This window comes from Siphateles boraxobius, unplaced genomic scaffold, assembly GCF_051911475.1.
Source record: "Siphateles boraxobius isolate OS27281-9 unplaced genomic scaffold, OSU_SipBor_1 25, whole genome shotgun sequence".
Classification (NCBI taxonomy): Eukaryota; Metazoa; Chordata; class Actinopteri; order Cypriniformes; family Leuciscidae; genus Siphateles; species Siphateles boraxobius.
The window spans coordinates 17,213,876-17,235,157 of NW_027508866.1; positions in this window are offsets into that span (position 1 = coordinate 17,213,876).

A 21,282-nucleotide genomic window follows, 5' to 3' on the forward strand; every position below is an offset into this window, starting at 1 on the left:
GGGTGGCCACTTTTATTAAAAATGATATAGAATATAGAGTCATTAATGAGATCGAAGCATATGAGTTGGTGGTGATAGAAGTATTTGCAGGGAATCAAACTATTCGAATAATAAATTATTATAATCCTTGTAGTAAACTTAGTAAAGAGTTAGAGAAGGTTATTGGGTCAGGAAATCATAAAGTAATTTGGTGTGGAGATTTTAATGCACATAGCACTTTATGGGGAAGTAGTAGTGATGATTATAATGGGGGGGTAGTAGAAGAAATTTTAGACAATAATGGGTTAGTATGTTTAAATGACGGGAGAAACACGAGAATAGATTTGGTTCGTGGAGTTGGGTCAGCAATTGATTTAACATTGGTTTCTGAAGAGATAGCAAATAAATGTATATGGGATGTGTGGGAAGAAAATATTATGGGTAGTGATCACTATATAATTTTAAGTAAGGTAGGGATGAGTGTATTGGAGCATAATGTGTTTTTAGCACCAAGATGGAGATTTAAAAAAGCAAATTGGGAAGTGTATGAGTATTTAAGCGAGGTAGAAATAACAGCATTAGATCTAAATGCGATAGAGGATATAGAGGAGTACAATGAGAAAATATGTAAAGTATTGTTTGAGGTAACAGATAGAGTAATAGGTAAAAAGGGATTATGTAAAAAAAGAAAAGCAGTTCCGTGGTGGACAGAAGAATGTAGTATCGCAGTTAGAAATAGGAATAAAGCATTTAGGAAAATTAAAAAAACTAATTTATTTGGAGATTTTATCTATTATAAGAGAGCACTAGCTGAGGTGAGAAGAAAAGTAAGAATAGCTAAAAAGAAGTACTGGAGAGATTGGTGTAACTCAATAGGAGAAGATGTTGACATAAGTGAAATGTGGGGATCAATTAGAAAAATGGGAGGAATATATAGAAATCAGGTTATACCAGTTTTAAAAAATGATGTAGGGAAAATGGCTGTGGCAGATAAAGAAAAGGCTGAAATGCTGGCTAAAGTTTTTGTTAAAGTCCATAGTGATGATAATGTAACAGAGGATATTAAAAAGAACAGAATTAAGAATAAGAGTCAGCATCCAGACGTGTTGATGAAAAGGAAACCTACTGGAGACACCTTAGATGCAGATTTTAGTATTTATGAATTAAAGATGGCTTTAGGGGGAGTCAAACATACATCTCCTGGAAGAGACGATATATGTTATGTAATGATTCAACATTTGTCAGATAGATCATTGAAAGTGATTCTAAACTTATTCAATAAGATCTGGAATACAGGAAAGCTGCCTTCTTCATGGAAACATGGAATAATAATACCCATAGGCAAACCTGGAAAGGATAAATCCAATCCAATTAATTATAGGCCAATTGCACTAACCGCTAATTTATGTAAATTGATGGAAAAAATGATTGTACGTAGATTAAATTATATATTGGAAGTTAAAGGACTTATGTCACCATATCAAAGTGGATTTAGGGCAGGTCGAAATTCTATGGATGCTGTGGTAAGCCTGGAAGCAGATATCAGGAAAGCTCAGGTTAATAAAGAAGTAATGGTAGGGGTGTTATTCGACATCGAGAAAGCTTATGATATGCTTTGGAAAGAGGGACTTTTAATAAAAATTAAATGTATGGGAATTGGAGGAAAGATGTATAATTGGATTATGGACTTTCTTCTTGAAAGAACAATTCAAGTTAGGATAGGAGTAGAGTATTCAGAGATATATAAGATAGAGAACGGAACTCCTCAAGGAAGTGTATGCAGCCCAGTTTTATTTAATATTATGATAAATGATGTTTTTTGTAATATAAAAGGTGATGTAGGAAGAGCATTATTTGCGGATGACGGGGCAATTTGGAAAAGAGGTCGTAATATTGCATGTGTAACACAAAGTATTCAAAAAGCAGTGGATGAAGTAGAGGGGTGGGCAAATAATTGGAGCTTTAGATTATCTGTGGCTAAAACTCAGGTTATATGTTTTACTAATAGGAAAAAAATACCAGAGGTTAAATTAAAGTTGTATAAGCAGGAAATGGAGCAAGTGCCTGTAGTCAAATATCTTGGTGTATGGATGGATTCCAGGATGACTTTTGCTATACATGCTAAAAATCTGATTAAGAAATGTAAAAAAGGAATAAATATATTAAGGTGTTTAACAGGGGTGGAATGGGGAGCTTGTAGGTTATCGTTGAAAAGAATATATAATACTTTAATTAGATCAAGTTTAGATTACGGAAGTATAGTTTACGGATTTGCAAACGAGACTACACTCAAAAAGATTGAAGCGATACAAAATCAAGCTCTAAGAATATGTTGTGGTGCAGTTAGAACATCCCCTATAGCAGCTCTACAGGTAGAAGTTGGTGTTGCTCCGTTAAAACTACGAAGACATAAAATAAGACTGAATTATTGGGTCAATATAAAAGGTCATGAAAAGAATCATCCAGTGAAGGGGGTATTAGAAGAATGCTGGGAACATGGGAACAAAAATATTAAAAGCTTGGGATGGAGTGTTCATAGAGAAGCACAAGAAGCGGGTATTGAAGATTGTGATGTAAGCCCTACAGTGATATTATCCAGAATACCACCATGGTTGTTTCCAAGGCCAATAATTGACCTTCAAATTCAGATGAAATTTTAAAATAAGAAAGACATCCTAAAGAATATTATAGCACAGCAGTATTTAGATCAGACGTACTCATCATGGGTGCAAATATTTACTGATGGGTCTAAGGATCCTAGCTCTGGAAGAACAGGAGCTGCTGTATATATTCCTAAGTTTCAAATAAGTATCAAGAAAAGAATAACTGACCATATTTCTGTATTTGCAGCTGAATTAGTTGCAATAATGGTTGCACTCCATTGGGTAGAGGATGTAAAACCGAGAGTAGTAGCTATATGTTCTGATTCGATTGCAGCAATCACAAGTCTCGTAAGTGGAAAAAAAGTATTAAGGCAAGACATTATATATGAGATACTTGCTAGTTTGCTAAGAATTAGTAGTGTAAGCTTAATAGTGTTTGTATGGGTTCCTGCTCATGTGGGACTGGAGGCAAATGAAGTGGTAGATAGATTAGCAAAGCAAGCAGTAAAACATAATGAGGTAAATGTGCAAGTGACGTTGAGCAAAAATGAAGTTAAAAGTAAAATAAAAGAATTCATAAAAAATAAATGGCAAGAACAATGGGATAATGAGGAGAAGGGAAGAAAGTTGTATAGTATTCAGAAGCAAGTAGGAAATGAAAGAAGTGTTTTTGGGAATAGGAAAGAGGATACAATGGTGTCTCGTATTAGAATAGGGCACACACGATTAAATCATTCAATGTTAAAGATAGGAAAACATGATACGGGGAAATGTAAGTATTGTGATCAGGCAGAAACAATTGAACATGTATTAATAAAATGTGTAAAATATGGAAAAGAAAGGGAAGTACTTAAGAGGATAGTAAGGAAATTGGGTGTGGTAGTATTCAGTATGGAAAGTTTATTGGGAAAGCAAGTAGAACAAGTTAAAATATATAGTGCGATAATGAAGTATATCAAAGAAATAGGAATAGATTGGAGAATTTGAATTTTTTTTTTTTTTTTTTTTTTTTAGTTGATTATTGTTTTCATTTTTTAAGTGCTTCACACTCCAGTCCAGTTGGTGGCGGTAATGCACCGAAAGTTGGTTTGCCAACCGCCATAAAACACCAAACGAAGAAGAAGGAAGAAAAAACAAAGAAGAAGAAGCGGCACTTGTGAGAGCATGCGCGATAGATTCTGTGTGTATTTCAGCGCCAATTTTGAAGATGTGGAAAGACGTTGACCGACTGCCTACATTTATATCTGGACCTTCGCTACGTTTTTGGAATAATAATATGAGATAATAATAAGGTGAGTAATCAAGCATGCGACTTTTGTGTGAATGTTTTTTTTTTTACTGTCTGTCGCTAATCTTTACTGATCTCCTTAATGTGTACCACAGGGTTCCCACGGGTCATGGAATTTCTGGAATGTCATGGAATTTTAAAAGGTGTATTCCAGACATTGAAAGTCAGGGAATTTTATATATTTTTTGTCCAAGTCATGGAATATCAGGGAATTTAGTTTGTTGCTTTAAATTTTGGTTTCCATTTATCAAAATGTAATTTTTCTATACCGATTCTCACCAGCAGGGGGTGCAACCGCGTGTTGTTGACGAAGACCAGAGCAACAGTTAGAGCAAGCCATTCATTCATAATAACTCACATACATGATCTATAGTATAAGATACATGTTAATATTCCTACATACATGATTAATCTGGGAAGGGTCATAGCACTTTCATATTGTTGTCCTATATTGTTAGTTTAACTGTAACTTATGTCGCTTTGGATAAAAGCGTCTGCTAAAAGACTAAATGTAAAATTGGCTTGACATTCGCACATTTAGGGACCGTCTCTAAAGTAACATTGGTAGTCCTATAGGCCTAAAGGTTTCTAACTTCAATAGCAAACTTAAATTTATCTGAATAAATTGCGCAATATGCCTGACACCTACATGAACACTTTACAGTTGGTTTTATGACTGCAAGTCGTTCTCTTCAAATGCTATTGAAGTTAGAAACGTGTATACCAATGTCGTATGTAACTTTAGAGATGGTCCCTAAATGTGCAAATGTCCAATGTCAAGCCAATTTATGCCAGTATCACTGAGAAACGCCCAGCTGTAAACTTTGCGCGTTAAGTTCATATTCTGAGTCCTTCTGCTTGCCTGCGAGTTTGGTCTTTTATATCACTGTATGAGTCCATTAAGCTACGTTAAGCGTTTTATATGTCCAGCAGGGGAATGCTGACATATTGAGGGAAACCCTAGTAGCTACTGCATGTAGCACAATCCCCGCAATATAAGGTTGAGGCAACTAAACAACCAATAGATATGTCAAACTCAAATGTAACATTGGATCTGTATACATCCGCATAGGGGGAATAACATTATAATCTCGTTCACGGTAGAGATGCATGTAGGCTACACAGGAAAAGTAATCGTGAAGACACTGAATTTCACATAAAACATAATCATTCACAGATACACTTACATTGTTGTAAATGAGTTTTTATGAATGAATGGCTTGCTCTAACAGTTGCTCTGGTCTTCGTCAACAACACGCGCTTGCACCCCCTGCTGGTGAGGTCGACTAACAGCAGATGGAGATTATGCTCGGTAATCTACTGCTTTTCCTGCAGTTCCTGGATGTCAACGTTGAATTTACTGTCGAATTTGAACCACTGAATTTGTGGAAGTGAATTTGCAAAGCGAAATAAAATGGACCGAAAACCGCCTGTTGAATATTATAGGTTGTATTTTTAATCAGTTTGAATATTGTGGAAGTGAAATATGAAAGGTGAATATGGATTATTGAAATTTTACTAATGAAAATGTGTTTGAAATGTTTTGAATTTAAATATTCACAGCTTAAATATTCAACCATGCTAAATTTCAGCCCATAAAAATGCAAGCCCTAAAAATACAATGCATTAAAATACAAGCAGGGTTAATGCAATGCATATTTTTTTCAAGTAGTACAATTTATTTATTTTTGGATTTTTTTGAAAAAACAAAAGGGACAATACATATTAATGAACATTTTCACAAATGTAAATATGTCAGATTATAGCCTTAGGCTAATTTCCATCTGCAATTCAACAGGCTTTTTGTTTCAAAAACATTTGGCGTTATTTTACTTCCATATTATAGGTCATGGAAATTCATCTTTTCAGTCAGTGAAAGTCAGGGAATTTGACATTTGGTTTAGAGTGGGAACCCTGGTACCAAATAATTGTGATATTCAGAGCTTGAAGAATATGGTTAGGCATAACAGTTCCTGGAATGCCTGAAAAGCTATTTATTGTTCCCAAATGTAAAACTGATGCATTTTCACTGATGCATTCTCCTCTGGCATTGGATTATAAATTATTAAGGTTACAAATCTTGTGAAATTGCGCACATTTACAGTTAAAGGTAACATTAACCTGCGGTTTATGCAGAGATGAAGTTTGTGATGATTTTTGGCAGTATTTATGAATTCACAATAGCATTATACTTTTATTTTTAAATTTAGTACATTAAGAATGTAATGCAAGCACTGTAAAAGTGATTTTCTTTACTCAAACTCAACTCCTTTATCACTGCTGATAAAATTAGCCATCTTTTAACAAGATGAGAAACTTAGTAATGTTGAGTAATGTTACCTTAGTGGAACCTCTGATTACATCAAAGATGGACCAGACCTTCTCAGTGCGAAGATGTGAGATTGTGGATGCAGATGGAGCAGTGGCCAGCTCTTTTTACAGAGAGACAAGTAAGAACTTATTCATATCCCTTTTTCCACCATGAGAAACCACATTCTGTTTAGGGTTTGACTTTAGAATTGGCCTGAAAAATAAAAGGGAAACTAAGCCACTTGTTTAAAATTGTCAGCCCATTAGTTCATTAGCAAGTTAAAGGGTTAGTTCACCCAAAAATGAAATTTCTGTCAGTAATTACTCACCCTCATGCCGTTCCAAACCCGTAAGACCTTCGTTCATATTCGTTTCACAAATAAAGATATTTTTGATGAAATCAGAGAGCTTTCTCTCCCTCCATTAAACGCAACGTCATTGAAACTTTCAAGGCCCAGAAAGCTAGTAAAAACATTGTTATCCATGTGACTACAGAATTTCAACCTTAATATTATGAAGCGACGAGAATACTTTTTATGTTAAAAAAAAACAACCAAATAACGATGTAACAAGGTTCAGTTGTTATGGGAAGAAGGAGGCGGGAACCGGCGAACATTCAACAAGTTTAATAACATAAAATAAAACAAATACAAAACGAAAGTATAAGCCAGCTGCCCCTCGAGGACGACTGCTGGCCACACAAAACACAACATAAAATCCAGGCCTGGCCTCTCGTTCTCTACTGTCATCGCTCCTCCTTTATGCCTCTGCTCCTCTTTGAGAGATACAAGACCGGTGCGTCTCACAGGTGTCGCTCATCAGCAATCACACCAGCGGTCTAGCGCCACTCTCTCACGGCCCTCGGCCTCGTCCTGCTCGCCACAAACTACATTCAACAATTTCTTCTCTTCCTCGTCATTCATTATTATTGGCCAGCCTCACACGACTAGCGTCGGCCAATAATAAGCCTACGTTCTGATGTAGAACCCAGAAGCGCTGCGCTGTTTACACTACATCAACAGCGTAGGAGAATGACGTTGAAGAGAAGAGATTGTTGAATAATGTCGTTATTTGGCGGGGTTTTTACACACAAATACTATTCTCGTCGCTTCATAACATTAAGGTTGAACTACTGTAGTCACATGGACTATTTTAACGGTGTCTTTACTACCTTTCTGGGCCTTAAAAGTCGCAATGACGTTAGTCTTTGGAGGGACACAAAGCTCTCATATTTCATCAAAAAGATCTTCATTTGTGTAGCGAAGATTAACAACGGTCTTACGGGTTTGGAACGGCATAAGGGTGAGTAATTACTGACAGAAATTTCATTTTTGGGTGAATAACCCTTTAAGATGCTGTCAGCGTATTCATTTCTAATGTACATGTGTGTCAGAGACATTGCTTTTTCATTGTTTAGGCTAATGAATGTATCCACTTTTTTTACATTTCTATATACCAAGTTTGGCCTCCGAAGTGTTATTGATTAAAGTGAGTAATTGTTATTTATTGAATTGTTAAAGGTGTTTGTTGAGAATGTGTTAGAGTCAGGGTATGGTCTCAAATTTATTTATTTTTATTCAGATTTTATATAATTTTTTTTTATATTGTTGTACTGTAAAAGGTTTTTGGGAAACACTTAACAATAAGGTTAATTAGTTAACATAAGCTAACATGAACTAAGAATTAACAATACTTGTACAGCATTTATTAATCTTAGTTAATATTAATTTCAACATTTACTAAAACATTATTAAAATCAAAGGTTGTTTTGGTTAACATTAGTTAATGCACTGTGAACTAACATGAACAAACAATGAACAGCTGTATTTTTTAACTAACATTAACAAAGAATAATTAATACAATAGCAAATGTATTGCTCATTGTTAGTTCATGTTAGTTAATACTAGGTAATACACTAACTAATGTTAACTAATGAACCTTATTATAAAGTGTTTCCGTTTTTTGTTTTACAATTTTTTTTTTTAAACCTAAAGTGATTTACATACATTGTATACCCCAATGCAAACTTGTGTGGACCACCCCTGTGTCAGTTTTTTAAGAAAACAATACAATAAATTTACCTTTGAACTATATTATTGCCTTACATTTATTTGTCCAGTTGTAAATGTTATCTTTGTAAAATTGTGAAACTATTCTCAATGATTTATAAAAGATGTGTACACGTGTAAGTGTACACTACTAGACATGCACTTGTTAGTACTACATAATTTTCCTATTTCACTTTACTCAGTTTTTAGAGTGCAATCGGTTTGGATGCTTTTTTCAAGTAAGGTGTACTAATTGGATTTTACATCCGAGTTAACACAACTAGTATAAATGAGTACATCTAAAGGAAAAGATCAAGTATAGTATACAAATTATTTTAAGTTACTGGAACTCTCTTGTAAGTGTACACTACTAGACACTTGTTAGTACTACATATTATTCCTATTTCACTTTACTCAGTTTTTTGAGTGCAATCGGTTTGCATGCTTTTTTCAAGTAAGGTGTACTCATTGGATTTTACAGTGCAGGTGCTTGTGCGGTATAGAGAGAGATAGGCAGACAGCCAGATAGCATAACTTTAGCATAGATAGCTAGCAGCTAAATAGATAAATAGATAGAAATATATAGTAGGTAGACTGACAACGTAGGTAGATTGACAACGTAGAGTTGGTCGAACGTCAGAGGCGCCCGCGCCATTGGATGTGCAGTTGCCGCATATACTAGCCTATCTATCTATATCTATATATCTTTCCATCTATCTATCATTCTATCTATCTCTATGTATTTATCTGTTTATCTATAATCTGTGCTATCTGAATACTCTCGTCTACTACTCGTCTCTCTAGTCACTCTCAATGCTCTCAAGGTGGGCTGTTGGAAATTTTCTCCCCAAGGTGATGTAATGCAATGTATTGTGGGGGAAAGGATAATCGTTGCAAACCGCTGTAAGATAGTAACCTGGCTCCGCCCTCCTACGTACTTCCGCTCAATTTTAATTTTCCTTCAGTACTAGGTCTGGGATTGTGCAGTAGTCTTTGGTTTTCTCCGATCAATTTTTTTACCGGGCCAATCAGCGAACAGAAGGAGTGGCAGAGAACGATGACGTTGATGTTGTGCGTTATTTTGAGTTGTAGTTCAGTAATGGCAGTGGAGAAACATGCGAGCGAAGCCATTCGGTCCGTTGTGGCAACGCTGCCGAATATCAAGAAGTTAAAGCCGGAGCAAGAACAATCTTTGCTTAGTTTTGTTGATGGTCATGCCAGACTGTATGTACAAATGAAATGTACGAGAGTCTGGTGGGACCAGGCTAGTAAGATAGTACCTACCTTTTCGTATTATATTCCGTTTTGTGATACCCAATAACATAAAATACAATGGCTAACAGTTCAAATGTTTATTACCAAATTGCACAAATTTGTTGAAAAATTAACCCTGCAACACGGCCTTTAAGTTTTAGTACCTTTTATAAATGTGCCTTAAAAATTGAAAATGTGTGCATCTTGAGACAATGGCAGTAACATATGTTAATATGTACATACAGTATAAGTACAAGTTGCTTTCAGTTAAAACAGCTCAAACTAGTATTTTAGGCTGAGACTAGGCTAGAAAATTGTCATTTACTAACCCTCAAGTTGTTCCAAACCTGTATGAGTTTTAGGGCTGCAACAACGAATCGATTAAATCGATTATTAAAATAGTTGGCAACGAATTTCATTATCGATTCGTTGTGTCGCGCGACTATCAATAAGTCGCGGAGATGTTTGAGTATAAAAAAATGTGTTCAGCGCGGAGCAGAGCTATGAGGCGCCGGACTGGACGCTGCGCGCGAGAGAGACCGGGTGTGTCAGCGCGCGAGCAACAGTGTGCGAAAGATACCGAGTGTGTCTGCGCGCGAGAGATACCGAGTGTGTCAGCGCGCGAGCGACAGTGTGCAAAAGATACCGAGTGTGTTTGCGCGCGAGAGAGACCGAGTGTGTCAGCGCGCGAGCAACAGTGTGCAAAAGATACCGAGTGTGTCTGCGCGCGAGAGAGACCGAGTGTGTCCGAGCATTGGTAAATTGGTACATAGGAATGTAATTATTAAGAGGCATGGAAGTTCGATAAATGGACAACAATAAATAAAACCAATTACATTTTTACCACTGAATTAGCAGACTGTGATTTCAATCAGATAGACAGAAGATGAAAACACTTTCTTGTCTGTCCCAAGTACCACTACAAGAGGAATATTTTTTCCACAATTTGCAGCACTGAATTTTTCATTCTAAATGACTCCGAGAAACTTCACTATATGCTCCGAATGGATGAGCTGCAAAATAGGCCTTACACACCATATGAGGTAGTCAATCCATTGTATATATTTTATATACATTGTATTTATAATTAATATTAGGATAGACTAGAGATATTATCTTCTGTTGTAATTATTATTGTTGCTATTAGTATTACCTATTATCCGACTGCACGAGACTTGTCTTTTGTGTGCATGTGCTTGTCAAATAATGTCAAACATTTTGTTAGATTACAACATATTTGACAAAAAACAAAACAACACACAAGTTTGTGAGTGTGTGCGTCTGTGAGTGTGAGTTTGTGAGTGTGTGCGTCTGTGAGTGTGAGAGTTTGTGAGTGTGTGCATCTGTGAGTGTGAGAGTCTGTGAGTGTGAGAGTTTGAGTGTGTGCGTCTGTGAGTGTGAGTTTGTGAGTGTGTGCATCTGTGAGTGTTAAGAGTTTGTGAGTGTGTGTGTCTGTGAGTGTGAGAGTCTGTGAGTGTGAGAGTTTGTGAATGTGTGCGTCTGTGAGTGTGAGAGTTTGTGATTGTGTGCGTCTGTGAGTGTGAGACTTTGTGAGTGTGTGCGTCTGTGAGTGTAGTGTAGAGAGCAAGTTCTGACGTTCAAACAAATCATTTTAAAATCAAATTATTTATTGTTCTAACAGCTCAGGTCCCTTTTTACAAAAATATACATCTTTTTGTTCACTATTTTAAAAAAGCCTATATATTTGGCAGATGTAAAGCATAAATGTGTATGTTTTTTGTGTTAGTCCATTTTTTATTATTATTATTACTTTAACAGCTCAGGGATGTTCAAGGAGTGACCTGTTTGTGCACTTTCGCACTGTGAATTTGCACTGTCAGTTCTGTTTTTGAATAAAGGGTTGGAAATTAATGCTTTTTTTCCTTCTGTTTTTTTTAATCCGATTAATCGATTAATCGGAAAAATAATCGACAGATTAATCGATTATTAAAATAATCGTTAGTTGCAGCCCTAATGAGTTTCTTTCTTTTAATTTTAAAGAATGTTGGTAACCAGACAGTTGACCATAGCCAGTGGATGCCGTCAACTGTCTTGTTACAATACCAACATTCTTCAAAATATCTTATTATGTGTTCGACAGTAAAAAGAAATCTATACAGGTTTGGAACAACTTTAAGTAAATAACTATTAAAATAAGTGAGGTTAAGTAAATGACACAATTTTGTCTACTATACCTTAAGTGTCACCGGCCCACCGGTGGGCCCACCCATTACATATTTAAAACAGTAGTATCCTATATTAAACCTAAACTAATCTTGACAAACTATATTTCATTTGAAAGCTTACAATCTGTAGTTTTCATATTTGTTGATTGATTTTCAATTTTCAAATAAATTACAGAGGACCCATAATTTATCAATTTGCAACAAGAATATTTTCATACTCCTAAGGCATGTTCAGACCTTTATTTTGACATAGCAATGAACATGAAAAATCATGAAAGAATGGTAGAAACCTCAGTTTGTTTTCATGCCAAGAGTTCAAAAGATAACATCCGTTCAATTTTTCTTTAGGAAAAAAGGTCTGAAAATGTTTTAAATATAAAGAAAAAAATAATAGATTCACCATTTGTGATGTGGCAGCGAGTTAATAACGCACGTACGTGTTATTTTATGTGTTTATTAGAGGTTGAATTCATTTCAAAATCTGCCAAACTTCCCATACTACTTCTGAATAGGATGTCTACTTCATAAATTGTATGAAAATTTTGGAAATATATGGTTCAGATCACTCAAACCACATATGGAAATGGAAGCGCCCTTATATGGACCGTAATGGAGTCTGGTTGTCACTGATACCCCTTTTCCACCCCAAAAAAACAGGTTCGAAACTGGTACTGGTTCAAAGTTGGTTCAGAGTTGGTTCAACTTGCGAACCTTCTCAGAGCCTGTTTGTTTTTACACTGACTAGAGCGCCCAGCGAACGACGTCGTTACGTCACTGTGTACGTCGCCACACATCTTAGCTAGAAACGCTTGCAAACCTACAACATTACTTTGGGATTATCTCTAACTCATGAACCAAAAAGGCTTTAAAAACAATTGAAATATGTAAGTCTATTAACCTTTTCCTTTGATATGTAATCTTTTCTGATTAGTTATGTACCCCTGTCTTGTGTCTTTTTTTCTTTCCATTTATTTGTTCTATATTGTGACTGTTTTCTTCTTTGCTTACAGTACATAATGTTTTCAATAAAAAAAACTAGAAACGCTTGCGCCAACTTCAAGCATAACAATTACAATGGCGGACTACATTGTGTTTCTGCAAATGTTTCTCCTGGCTTTGCGATCCTATATTATGGTCAGAAAAGATGTTTAGAACACATCTAAACCCGCCCCCAGCCCCCGACATAAGCATGACGTAGTAAAAGAACGGTTCTAGTCCAGCAAAGAATTGGTGCCGCTTTGGAACCAGTTTTCCTGGCCGAGAACCGGTTCTGTACCACAGTCTTATATGTACCCTGACGTGCACCTCTCCAAAAATGTAAAGGCTGATTTATACTTCTGCGTCGGACCTACGCCGGACCCTCTACGCCGTAGCCTACGCTTTGGTTTTAATTTATACTTCTGCGTCGTTGTCCGCGTTGACGCTGGCAGAGGGAGCATGTGAAACCCGAGGAAGCGGTTTGAGCAGACCAATCACAGCGCTTGCGTCCGCGTAGAATAGACGCGTTGTTACATTTTTGGAGAGGTGCACGTCAGGGTACGCCGGAGGGTACGCGCGCTACGCACAGACTACGGCGTAGCTACGGCGTAAGTTCGACGCAGAAGTATAAATTGGGTTAACAACGCGTCTATTCTACGCGGACGTAAGCGCTGTGATTGGTCTGCTCAAACCGCTTCCTCGGGTTTCAAATGCTCCCTCTGCGTGCGTCAACGCGGACAACGACGCAGAAGTATAAATTAAAACCAAAGCGTAGGCTACGGCGTAGAGGGTCCGGCGTAGGTCCGACGCAGAAGTATAAATCAGCCTTTATACTTGACGCGCTCGCCGTTGTGCTATTCTGTGAAAGACAGGGGGCGACTCGGAGTAGTTCTCCTCTAAACCACCAGGAATCAGCAGTGAAGAAGTAGTTTGTCGTTTATTCGTTTATTAGTAGTTTATTAATTTCTGATTCATATACAAAGAGTAATAAATGCAGTAGGTTTATTGTACTTTCACTGCATGTAAACTAGTTAAACAACTGAAGCCTTATTGAAGAGTGTTTAAACCTTAATTTCATCAGCAGGGCTTACTTCTGCTATTGTAGGCTTATTTTGTAAATGTAAGCAGTTACTTTAGACAAGTGCAAACTGGGTGCTTAATGCAAATGTGTTCCTATTCACAAAATGAGAGGCTTTTATGGTCATCCATCAATGCCTCTGTGTATAGAAGGATCATACACATGCTGGTACAGACGTACCAGTTCGGCCAGATTCGGCTCGAAGTCGTTCATCTTCTGATGTGGCGCCGCGCGCGATGTTACAAAAAGTGCCGTGCACACCGCCAGGCGAAATGGGGTCTTGGGCAACCAACGCGCACGACCGCCCACACCGCAATGACGTAATTTTTGCCGCGCGCACCTTCGCGCTCTTGCGGACGCGTCGAGTATAAACAAGGCTTTAAGAGGGTTGGGCTGCAGTTCTGTAAAACAAGTGACAAATGGTGCGAAAAGCAAATAATATATATATATATATATATTTGATTATCAAATCAAAGTTTATTTATAGAGCACCTTTTTACAACAACAGATGTTTACCAAAGTGCTGTAAATGCAGATAACAAACAACCAAGCAAAAAAACAAGTAACTCTCATACTGTGTTATATGCAGTACTATACAAATATATTTTTAAATGTGATTTAAAAACTGCAAGTGAAGGTGCCTGCCTAATGTACAGAGGTAAATTATTCCAGAGTTTCGGGCACTGCAAAGGCACGATCACCTCTGCTCTTTAATCTTTCATTGGGAGAAACCAAAAGCAGTTGCCCATCAGACATAAATGCTCTGGTTGGAACATATCCAGAGCATTTTCACACCATTTGTCCATTATGTCCTTTTACAAAGTCTTGAATTAGTTTTTTAGGTGTACTAGAATATGTTTTCATGCTTGATTGTTCAAAAAACTAAATATTTCCACACATATTTTACATTATTACAGCACCTCTCTCCCCAGTCTGGCTTGAACGCGACGATTTCAATGAAGCCCCTCCTTAGGAAATACGAAATGTGTTGTGATTGGCAGCCCTTAGCATGTGTTTTGGAAATGTCCCACCCCTCCATAACTGTGAGTTCTTCTAGTGTAAATATTAAATATGGCGTCAATTTCAATTTCAGACCCTGACAATGTTAACGAACAAGAGGATCATGCAGAACGGATTTCACAGGATGTTTTAGAGTGATATGTTTTTTGTAATTTTCTTATACATTATATGCGATGTTATCCAACATTTAATTGTGATATTTGTCAGAAAACTAAGGTAATACAAACAGTAATCGATCACAAAACCATGGTTAATTTTCCTAAGGAGCGGTGAACTGTCTTAAGCCCTTTTCGGACAGGACTAATTTAACATGGAGAGGTGGGGTAAAGTAATAATTGGCAGAGCTTCTCTGTGATTTTAGTCCCATCCGAATGTCCCATCTCAGTAATCATTACGGACAATTTCAGTAAAGATTACGGCGACCTTCAGTCAAAAGGTCCGGAAAAAATAATACTAATCCCGTGCGAATAGACCCGCTGTAAAAATCATAGACAGTAAAAGAAATGGACACAGCGACCCCATTGATTTCAACGGAGAAAAGTGAAGCCCATTAGAAGCGCTCACTTTCTGATGGCTGAGCGTACTGCGCAGGCTCAAACTGAGCTTGACGACGTAGATGTGACGTGAGCAACCTGTCTGACAGTTGTAAATCTTCTAGTAGCTGTGCCACATACAGAATTATTTCCAATTCCTCAAAAACGTTGAACGTTCCCGTTGCTTTTATGGACTCTCTATCTATGGGCTTCTCCCTTGACTTTATGCCTCCATGTCCCCCCAATTGCCTCATAGACAGTAAAAGATTGCCTGAGGTAAAATTACATTACTCCATCTACCCTTGTAAAGTTAATCCCGTATGAATGGGCTTTACAAAAGTGAGAGTTTACAAAAGTGAGTGTAGTGAAGGTTCAGTGTTGCTGTGTTGGAAGAAGACAGGGGTCGGCGTGACTTTGACTCGTACACTTTTATTTGGTTGAGAAACAGAAGAAATGCGCTGTGCGCGCTCTAACATAAACCACGTTCAAGTTCAGAGAACACTCTTTCCACTATAAATATATTACTCTTTCCACTATTTAAAATATCACTCTTTCCACTATATCAGGTAACACTCTTTCCACTTTCAGCGTCCAGCTCACGTCTCGTGCACGAGTACCCAGTCCTTCTCTCTCTGCTCTCTTGCACCAGTCGGCTTTTATGCGGTCTCCCCACGCCAATTACTGCAATCAGAGACAGGTGTTCGTCATTTTGCACTTGACCTACTTACTCACCGCTCGGCTCCGTCGTTGCTCTCGCACTACAGACTTCGCTGAACCACGCCCCCCTCGCCACAGTGAGAGTTTACAAAAGATACTGAAAACTAAAATGTGCAGCGCACAGATAAACGTTGGGCCAATAATGTTCAGGAACAGAGCTTAAAATAAATTTTAACCACTCAGAGAGGTCAAACAAATGAGTTTTAGAAGTGTTATGGAAAAAAACAGCGTCTCTTTGACAGCAACAACTTTGTCTTCTCTAAGGCTTTGCACCCTTTTTTGTGCATATTCCTTGGGCGGGGATTATTTAAACACGGAACATTGTGACTTCATAAGATCCTGAAAAATCGTGTTGTAGTCCAAACGAGCCGTTCGTTGTAGTTCTTGAAAAGGGGATTCCGTTAAAGGCAGGGTAGGTAGAATTCCCCAAAAATATTTTTTTCCAAATTTGTTTAAACTGTCTCTATTAATGCATAATTAAAATGTAAGTACTCTGGAAAAGAAATTATAAAAATCGAGTGTCTGTAGTCCTCTCAGGACTGTAATAAACACAGCTCATTATTCCATTCGGGACAAAAGAAATGATTGGCTGGGGCGACTGTCACTCTCCCTCGCTACCATGGATACCACCTCTGCTGATACAGGAGCTGCCCAAATGCGCGCACCCGTTTGAAGAGGCACAGAAGCTAGTAATAACAATTATGGCAGAGAAAGAACAGTCAAAATTCTCAGTACCTGCATATAGAGGCAGCGAAGTCAAACAAGTTAAAAAAAGGAAGACAGTATTTGAAAAGGCTATGAACAAAAAGTCTTTGGATAAATCAAGAAATCATACGAGTGTCAATATCGGCGTGGCTTTTCCAGCGGTGGCGACAACTGAGGGATCTCAAGGGGCTGAAAAGTGACTCAATGATGGCTTTATTTCTGCTGGACAGGTAATCTTGCTGTTTTCATTTTGATGGCATTTATTTTTCCATGAAGCATGTATCACTAGCACACGTAGCTACCTAATGTAGCTACCTAATATAGCTACCTAACGTTACGCAGCATAACTAACGTTACACTAGCTTAGCTATGACAGTGTAACTTTGGTGTCGACTGGTATAACGTTACTGTTAGTGAGCCAGGGTTGTGACGATAAATAAGCAATACCTTGCACGACCTCCTCTGCTTCGCCCTTGACCCCGGACCTGTCCTTGAGCCGACGATGCGGTACTTGTCTCCGGAGTGTAGTCCTCATCAGAGCCAACAGTGCTTTCATCGTGGAAGCTCTTACATGCAAAACACCTGTATATGTTATGAATCTTACAAATTCACCTTCATCACAGTGTAACTGATAGTAACAGCAAACGTGTATCAATGAAGCTATTTATAGCTTTGCCTTATATTGAGTTTGATTCGGTTACGAGCTAGTAAAATATTTTAAACTTTACCAGTATCGATATGCGAGCTTGATAGTGAGTACTAACAGCCATGTTAATTGTTTATATTCATACTGATAAAGTTAGTTATTTTATTACTTGTGATTCTGACATGATGTCACTACATGCACTGCGCTCCTCTCGGCTCGGCGCTGGTAAACGCGTCCGACTCTTCCAGCTGAGCGAACGGCCGGGATCGCGCGTTCATGTGTTTTAGTGGCGTGGCTTTGGAAGGAGCCGAGAAGGGAGGGGGTGGGAGTTAATGGAATAATGAGCTGTGTTTATTGCAGTCCTGCGAGGACTACAGACACTTTATAAACTGATATAAAGACAGTTTAAACAAATTTGGAAAAAAGTATTTTTGGGGAATTCTACCTACCCTGCCTTTAAATAAAATATCTCCCTTTTGGAGTGGACTTTGAGCTTTGTAACCTAGCAGAGCTTTTGTATGCTCAAACAGCAACATTACACACTAACTAAAGTTGAAAAAGTGGAAAAACATAATAGGACCCCTTTAAATCACATATCAAATAGCATATGGACACACGATTAAAAAGAATAAAAGATTATAAAGTCTCACAGTGTGCCAAAACATTGATTAGGGGAAGGCACATTCTGAAGTTCGTCTAGTAAACATACCAAGGAATATGGTAACAGATGGTTGCTATGCCCATCCAACAGACTTATTGGCAGTGTTGCTCAATAAAACTATGAACAAATGTGAACAGCATGGATGTAATGACGAGATTACCAGCAGGTGGCAGTCTTGCACCATTGAAATATTTCAGTATCGATCCATACTTGCTTAACTGAGCAGATTTCTTTGTCAGACCATAAACTATTGCATTATTTCTTCAAAACTGATTTTGGATCAGTCTAAACGGATAACCGCTGCCAATACTGGCCTTATAAAAGCAGAAATGCATTAGATGCAACCAGGATGAAGGGCATCATCATTTTGCCTTTCATGTGATGGCAGCTAAAATCTAATACACTTCACTATTGATATTTGCAATAGGATTAGCACTGAAATTTAAAGATATAAGAAGAGAAATAGCCTGGGTTCTATAATCAGACTATATAGAGGACAGTGCATTTGGCATTCAGTTCTCTCTTGGAACGATCTCTCGTGTTGACAGACTTTTGAGGGACGGCAGTTTAATTACAGTGTGAAGAGGCCCGATCACACACGAGTGCCAGACCTCCAGGACACTCGGGCTGCCAGGGCTCCAAACTTGACCACAGTCATTCATTCCAGAGAGAACCTCACTCCACAGAGGAACGTCTGCTCTGATTGCCCTTGCTGCAGTGTGCCAAAGCCAGACTTTTTGTAAATAGCCCTGAAACATTTCATGTTGTGGTTTTGAGAGAATAGAGATGAGCACCCGTGCAGCTTTTTAAATGAGCACCTTTTTTTACTGATAGCCTTTAAACTCGCAGTACAGTGCCAATCATGTTTTTGCATTTTTAACAGAAACCCAAAACAAGGTTGTCTTGATTGACAGCTGATTGTCATGACAGCATAACCCATGATGATTGTAACTCAGTTGTATGCTGGTCGTGTTACATGACACACTGTATGTAATCTGGATTACGATTCCAAAAATGAAGTACTTGTAATTAGATTAAAATACTTAGACTACAGTTACTTTTTTATTGATGACCTGATTAAATATTTTTTTACACAATGGCAAATCATTCAGAATTTATTGATTCTCCCTAATTCTTTTTCATGTTTTAAATGTTCTTTTCTTAAAAAAAAAAAAAAAAAAAAGGATATTGCTTATTTACCTTAGTATTCTAGTTTTGTAAAATTGCACACACACTGTAAACATATGATTAATAAGTTATGACAATATGTTTTTACATTGCTTTAACTCAGGGGTAGGCAAGTTCGGTCCTAGAGAGCCGCTTTCCTGCAGAGTTTGGCTCCAACACTGAGAAAAGCCTCACCTGCCTATAGCCTTAGTAATCCTGAAGATTTTGATTAGCTTGTTCAGGTGTGTTTGATTAGAGTTGGAACTAAATTCTGCAGGACAGCGGCTCTCTAGGACCGAACTTGCCTATCCCTGCTTTAACTCAACAAAATAAGGTAAGACATTTTTAACCTTTTTAAATGGAAGTGAACTTGAAAGTTATACAAGATTCAACTCATTTTTGTAAGTCAGTTAAATGTAATTTAAGTTCAAATTACTTAAACATCCAGGTTGGTTGAACTTAATTTTTTTTTTTTTTTTACAGTGAGACTCCACTATAAGTGGCTATAACGTATGGACAATTGAGAGGAAACAAAGCATTTGACCACTGGATTTACAGAAATCATTTTACTTTTAAGAAGTGTTTTTCCTCAACATTGCACATCGATTCAACACCTGACAAACATTGATTATTATTTGAAGTATCACTCAACAAGTCATTTAACCATGTATTGCTGTCTTTGGAAGGCTTTTGTCTTTCAAAACACATTTTTATTATATTTTTATTATTTTAAAATGTTATTACATTTTTTATGATTTATTTAATTATTAGCTTTTCATTAAACTCACAAACCCCCTGCAGTTCCTTCACGAACCACAGTCTGAGAAACCCTGACATAATGTAATATTAAATGCACTTCATGTTGTTAACAACAAAGCTCTTTGTATTTTTATATCAATATGGCACAATATTATCCTATTCAATTCAATGTGATTGACGAGATAGGTCAAAAGTAATCTAAAAGTAATAAAAAAGTAGTCCGATCATATTACCTTAAATGTGTAATGTAACTGATTATGTTACTAACTAACAATACTAACTAACTAAAAAAAGTGTCATGGTTTCCTAAAAATAATAAGCCGCACACTGCTTTCAACATTGATGATAATAAGAAACGTTTCTTGAGCAGCAAATCAGCATATTAGAATGATTTCTGAAGGATCATGTGACACTAAAGACTGGAGTAATGATGCTGAAAAATTAGCTTTGCCATCGCAGGAAAAAAATAAAATTTAAAACATATTCAAATGGAAAACTGTTATTTTAATTTTTAATACTATTTAAAACAAAATATTCCCTTTTTACTGTGTTTTTAATCAAATAAGAGCAGGTGTGAATTTTCTTTCTTGAAAACCTTTTTAATTAGCAAAAAATCTAAGTGGCACTCAGGAGGCATTTCATTTAAAGAACCAAAGAAGAGGCATCAGAGTCTGACTTATTAAATACACAAAGCAGGGAGAAACTGTTTAAAGGCCCACTCAGTAATTCATTCCTCATTAAAAGGTTTTCCCCTAAAGAAACTACTAGCAGAAGTTTTGAAAAACATGTTCAAATAAAATAATTTACACATGAGATGAAGACCAATGAAAGGAAGCAGATTTGTTTTGTGTAGAGTGGGGCTTCTCATGGGGGCAGACATGTTGAGATGAGATCACATGACAAGCTGGCTTTATCTAAAACATTGATAAATTAATAAAATATTAATCATGTTAGAACAAAAGGCATTTTTACAATGGAATCTGTAACTAAAAACTGCATTGCTTTTAGTTTAATTTCATTTCATTTTATGATCATATTCTAAAACCAATCATATAATACATATAATAATAATAACCCTGGTGCCAATTCGAGTGTAAATGTTCATCATTTACAAGTGTCATGCATATAGAGCACAGCAAGATGTTCCACATCAGAATGTGTTGTTGTCGGCTGTGTATTTGTGGAACTCATTTACTGATAAGAACATCAGATGCTATTTAGATCACAATTAACTCAAGTCACAGTTAACATTGGTCCTCCTAATCACCTAAAACTGATCCTATAATTGAGTAATGGTTTAACTGGTCTATTTCTCAAAGACAAGTTTGAGCATGACTTTCTAATGACAT